At 43.0% G+C, this 6392-nt stretch overlaps 1 protein-coding gene across 2 annotated transcripts in view; it reads right to left on the bottom strand.

The window, feature by feature from the left end:
* Window positions 1-2607: 2607 nt before the first annotated feature.
* pex14 (peroxisomal biogenesis factor 14) overlaps window positions 2608-6392 on the bottom strand; it is a 47777-nt gene continuing 43992 nt past the window's right edge. For both annotated transcript variants that reach the window (XR_012954721.1, XR_012954722.1), the window contains exon 11: window positions 2608-5707. The gene's annotated coding sequence lies outside the window, so the exon portion shown is untranslated. The remainder of the gene's footprint in view (window positions 5708-6392) is intronic.

The following is a 6392-nucleotide window of genomic DNA, read 5'->3' as shown; positions in this document are numbered from 1 at the left end:
TGCGATGATGGCTGGAACACACAGCGGACAGCGCTCGACAGAGCTGTAAAACCATTTGATTCTGGCACCGCCGCTGTGTGACTCATTCTCATGTTAATACTGTGAAAGCCTTTCAATTGTAATTTCTGTGGAACAAAATGGTGATTTTACCCTAAAGCCATTTAAAGTGGCTTGTCTGTTTGTACATATTTTTGAATGTGAGGATGTTTTATGCACTCACACACACCTGTTACTACTCTGTCTTAAATTGCTCATATTCTGGTCCACTATGCATATTGAGTCTCATGTACAGGAGGAAACGACCAGAATTATGGTCACAAGATGCAGGAAGTGTCACTCATTTAATTTCTGACTTCCACCTGGGAGCAGGTTAAATAAAAAACAGCAAAACTGTAGATACATATACTTTTTAATACATGGAAACAGGTCAATGCTGCTTCATCATAGAGCAAAACTTGTTACTGAAGTTTGCTATTTTACATCAATGTCTCTTTGTCGAATAACAAAGGATTGAATATTAATTTACACCCACTTCATACCTGATATCCTCTGTGTATCTATAAAATGAATGGAGATACTATTGATGTAGTATTATCTTTAAACTTTGGACCGTTGTATAAATGCACTGGCCATTCTTAAACTTTAGAAAAAAAGTGATCACTAGCAGAGTTTTAGCAACTAAGTAACAACACAACTGTACAGATGGTGAATGATTGCCAAAACAACAGTTAGCTGTGGTTAATTAATAATATCCTACTCTGACACAGTAATATTTGCTTCACACTGATTTCCTCACCTTATAATGATGTTGCAAGAGATCAACTGAGTAAGAAGACATTTCTTGTGACCTTCTCTGGGATTTGACTAAGTAGTTTTGCTGTGAAACTATAGTTTAAAAAAAGCATTTCGTGTCTCAGTGGGAATGAGGGTGAACTTGAAATAGCGTGGCGGTGAAACAGAAACGTGACAACTGTGGCATTTAAAACGCAGCAAGTGGCGGAGACTTAAGAAAACTCTTAGCAGGTTGCAGCAGGTTCAAGTTTGGGAGTTTCGTCTTGTTTCGGTCACAACTGTTGCACTACGTCTAAAATCAAAGCATTACGATCAGCTTTATTTCTGTTGAATGACTCTTGAATATCACCAGCACCAAACACACCCCCCCCCCCCCCTCATCACGAGAACCTTTAAAAAGACCGGTTTCAGTGTCACAGCTGTGACCTTCATAAAACAGAGCTGGGCAACAGGTGGGCATCATGTGTGTGCTAATCTTCCACATTATGGTTGTTGATAACAGACACTGCACAGCCCCCGCTCAGTTAAAACTCAGTAATTTAATATGGAATACATCATCAGCAATGTGATATTTGTAGCATGGAAGAAGCAAAGGTTGGGAAGATTCTGCTGATGCTAATAATAGAAAACGTCCATCATTCACTGTGGGTTTCTGTTACCAGAAGAATTCTGTGAGTACCGCAGAGCCTCCAAAACAAGACATTGGGTGTCCACTGAGGGATTTTGGGATTATTTTTTTCACTCGCTCTCCCCCTCCAGTAAGGGCATGAAAATGTGGATTGTATTTCGCTGCGACAATCCTTGCCAATTTTGGAGGACAAGGTCGGTGAATGTGCAGCCTTCCCCCTTTTTCACAGACCACCCTACTGTACCCATCAATCCTCTCACACGAGGCTCATGGTGGCTGGCCTCTGAGCAGCCGCTGATTCAACGTATACGATTCAACGTATACGCTGTGGGGCTGGTCCTATAGGTCTGGTCAATCTTAAGCTAATTTAACATGTCAGAGTTCAGGGTTTACAAAAGTATAAATGGTCACATACATGCATGCCCCCCCCCCCTCAGGATGGATTGTAAAAAAACTTCCTCTGACTTTTCTACTAGCGCCATCATCAGCTCAATTTTTGTATTTGCCCTTATGACCGAATGTCTGAAGAACGCAGCTGCACTTGTACTACAAAATGTTAGCTTGCTAACACTAAGATGGTGAGCATGGTAAACTGTATACCTGCTGCTAATCATGAGCATATTAGCATTATCAATGTGAGGATGTTAGCTTGCTGACGTTAGCCTTCAACTCGAGCACCGCCGTGTCTCAGTCACGCCTCGTCTTTTATGTACAAGTTGTACAAGAGCTGAATAGCTGCGCTAACAGAATATGAGGCCCATTGTGAACGCAAAGAGCCATGAAGATGTCAGTGTTTGAACTCTCTATCCCCCTTTATTTTCTCCCCCCCTCCTCTCCTGCCCGCTAGCATGATTCAGGTGTTCCACAGTCAGGCCCTGTGATTAGTCTAATTTGCACAAACGCTGGTGAGCGCCGCACCTGTTGCCTGTGCGCTGCCTGCAGCCGTGGTCCCTCAGCAGGCTGACAGGCCTTCCCTTGGATAATCCAATCTCCTCGTAACGGCGTCGCTGCTCTCCACCAGCACAGGACAAGGGCATTCTTTTGTTTTGTTTTACCTAGTCCCCCCCCCCCCCCCTCTGTGTTCTCGTGGCCCACTATGCTCCTGATGGGTCATTATTGGACCATTCATAAATACCCCCCCCCCTCCTTGTTTTTTTTATACAGCTTGCCACTGTTCCCCCCCCCTAACTGCTCCTCACCAGCGCTCTCCTCTACCTGCCAATAAGTTGAGTGAAGCTTTCCTTCAGGTTCAAAAGAGGCCCTACAGCTTTCCACACGACAGCCTTCCAGTATCCAGATACTCACTCCATTTGGATTTGAAACGGCGCCAGGAGAAAATCAAGTGACACAGGCCACACAGAGAGGGAGGGAGGGAATGTGATCCCACTTGATTGTTGAGAGTTTATATAGCGAGTGATGACAAAGTGCTTTATGACTTTGCAGTGTTCGCTGGGGCCTGCGATTGAAGCCTTATACAGGCAAAGCCCCCCCGCTGACCTTGGCTTGTCAAATGTTCTCCTTTTCACCAGGAAGGAGCGAGTGTTCAGCGGCTGCTCAGAGCCGGTAAGCTGCTTTTAGAGAGACAGCCGCGGAGAGCTTTTGGAGGTGACCCGTGCTTCCTTACTTTCACAGCTGATAACAGTATTGAGGAAACGCATCAGTCAGAGAAAGGTTTGGGCCAGCTAACCCACTGAATCATTAGCATATGTTGAAATATTAAGCCAGGAGACTGCTGCCATGCATGCGGCTCTGTGAGGCTGTACTTGAGCCTAATGCTAACGGCAGCATGCTAACGTGCTCACAATGACATTCTGACGTAACAAGTATAATGGTCACCATTTGACCTTTGTCTTGAAAGGCGGTTAACAGATGTTGATAACATCAGTCCAAACGAGGATTCCCGAGGAGTATAAGGATATTTCCAGAGGGGCAAAGCGACCGGTGGAGTTCCAAAGGCCGTGTCACAAATAAAGTATTACATGAGATTGCTCCCAGCTGCACGCCACGTGCTCTTTATCTCACAGGGAAGAGGAAATAGGAGCATTTCTTCCTCAGGCCTCCTCTTCCTGCATTGTCCGTGACCTTTTTCTATGCAAATCTTTACAGCGCAATTCCCCTCGGAGGGAGATGTCATGAAGCCATGTTGGGTGGAGCGTGAAGCTTCAAGAACCGGACCTATGCTGCTAGGATATGAAATATCCTGAGTCAGTGTGATGGGAAAACAAAAGCTGGACCGGGATCAACGCTCAAGAAGCAGTTTTAAACGAGTAGAGACGATGCGCGCGTGGTGAAGAGGGATCACGGTAGCCCTCTGACTGGCTGCTATGGGCTAACAACCCTTGCATTGATCCAAGAAGACACCCGGCCCTCTAACCTGCTGAGTGCTCAGTTCCAGTGAACAATGGAGTTCAGAGCGCGTCGATACACTACCCTATTGAGTGCTCTCCGTTTAGCAGCAAGATTGATGAGGTTAAGGCTCCCAACCGGGGAGCCAAATGGTGTCAAAACCAAGGTGTTGCTTTGGACTAACAATCCTTCACTGCACTACCAAGCTGAGAGGCGCTGGTTACCGGCTGATACGCCAGCTCGACCCAGGAAGTGTATTTAAACAGGCACAAGGTTTCTGAAAGGGTATGCAGACTCTGGTGGATGTTGTTAAGATTTTTGAAATGCAAATGAAAATATGAGGGTAGAATATAGATGGTGCTTTCTGGACAGGAATGCACTGGAAATCCCCCAAGACACTAAATGATGTACAAGTGGATTTATTACAGTCGGTCCCTATAAATCTAAGGTTGGCCTGAACTCCAGGGAGAGGTTAATGGATTACAAAGGGATGTGGTATCGAACCTCAGAGAAGTTTATACACCTCATCAATATGTGAAACGCTATTGATCATTTAGACCCGGATAAATTAAATTCATACACTTGATAATGCACGGCAATATTCAGAATTCCCTGGATGTGGAAAAAATGGCTTTTTCAGTCCAGCTTTTTTTGGGGGGATGAGAATCTATGGTGGGATATTGTATCAGTGGCAGTGTGTGACTTGAGCTGCATCGTCAATGCTCCCAGAAACCAGCATCCACCCTCTTTTGCTAAAAAGTACATCAAAAGGAATCACTGAAGTTGAGGATTTTGGAAATATCTGGTATGAATTAATGCTATGGATCCTAAGTCGCTCATACAGTACACTCCCTACATATTAGCATTTTAGCTACATCTAAAGCAGCATCCCATCAGGCCATAGCTTGTGTGAGGGGAGACTGATTCCACCAAACATTGAGATACAGTTGAATGAAAGTCAACACGACAAGTCGTCCATCTAGTTTCAGGTGGAGCTCTAAGGATAAAGCAATGACTCAGTCCAACATTTTAGATGCAGAGAAAATTATCTGAGTATTTCTTTAAACTATTGGATGAACTCCCATTTAAGGGGAACTCCAACAATTGTACAGGTATGGATAACTACTGTGTTGTAAAAAGCCTTTTGTGGCTAAACAGGGAGCTGCACCGAATCTGATAATAGGCTAGCCGCTAGCTAGAGGCTAAACTGCTACTGGCATTACACACTGGATTCCCTGAGTTGCATTGTGGGTAATGCAATTGTGGGTGCCGGGTTTTGACAAGAGAGAAGAACGTGTGAAAATAAAAAAAGACAATAGCGTGCAATGCTTAACCGTGGGAGAACTCTATCAAATTAGATACAGATATTCATACATGTTACATGTACTAGCATGTTAATAGCTAAGGTACATGTTGTAGTTAGTATCTTATACAAGTTAGTAACATTAATGCATGCAACTATGCTGAACCATTTGTAGCATTGGTATCGATCACTTATACTTGGGGCTTATTTCTTTAAGTATGCTTAGCATGTTTTACCTGAGTGTAGCTGGGATTGAGAAGGAACAGCTTAGACAATGTAGCGCTGAACCTCACAAGCGGACTCTGAGATGTCCTAAAACGGACACTAATGAGGACGAAGCCATCGGATTTAGGTTACCATTTAACAATCAACATTTTCACCCCACTGGTGGTAAGAATTAAAGCTCACCCAAACAATCTCTAGATTAGCAATTGTGTTTTTGCATTACAACCTCACTGAACTGCTAGCATGGCGATAGACTTATCGTGTTATTAGTTCAGTTTATACAGTAAATAGCACATGGTCCCTCTTTTCACCCTGGTGAAATCAGTTTCCTGGGAAAAATCCCAGCATACCTTTTGTCTCTGCAATCATTATACTACCTCTCCTTTATTGTCCTTCTCTCTGCCTGTCTCACCCTGTTGGAATGAGCAAAAAGTATTTATTTCAAAATAAAGCCCTTTATAAAAATTACATTTAAGTCTATAATGGCTTTCCTCATCATATTCAATGCATTTTTTTTTTCAGAAAGCCTTACTCCCACACCAACAACCGATAGACTCTCTGACGATCCACCTATGCAATGAAAACAACACTTGACACATATAATGTGAAACTATGTCACTCATCAATTCCAGAGAGAAAGCTCAAAAAGGTTTCATGGCTTTCTGAAAAGTACGGTAGGGTTCTCATCTGTATCTGAGACACAAATTACAGCCGGTTCAAAGAGACAGAAAGCTCAGGAACCACAAATATATCAGAACCTTTGACCTAAAACGATTTTAGAATTTGGATATTCATGCATGTTGGATTTGTATTTCCTGGATGTACAAGGCTCAAACTTGGTTAGCAGAAGTTCATTTTTTTTATATTATTACCGAACTCAATTTTTAGCCACACAGAAAAAAATACTTGTTACTTGATATGAATGTTGCAGAAAACCATCCTGCACCTGAACATACACAACCACATTCCAACAAACATCTCTGAGAGATTTAAAATGACGACTGCACAACAGACTTAAAGGACAACTTTTTGTGTGATTTGAGTTTTTGTTTGTTGTCGAGCATTCTTTTTTCTTTCATTTAATATTAATTGGACGGA

Source organism: Anarhichas minor, unplaced genomic scaffold (assembly GCF_050575085.1).
Source record: "Anarhichas minor isolate MPS153535 unplaced genomic scaffold, ASM5057508v1 ptg000003l, whole genome shotgun sequence".
In the NCBI taxonomy this organism is placed as follows: domain Eukaryota; kingdom Metazoa; phylum Chordata; class Actinopteri; order Perciformes; family Anarhichadidae; genus Anarhichas; species Anarhichas minor.
This window is presented reverse-complemented; position numbering and strand designations above follow the sequence as displayed.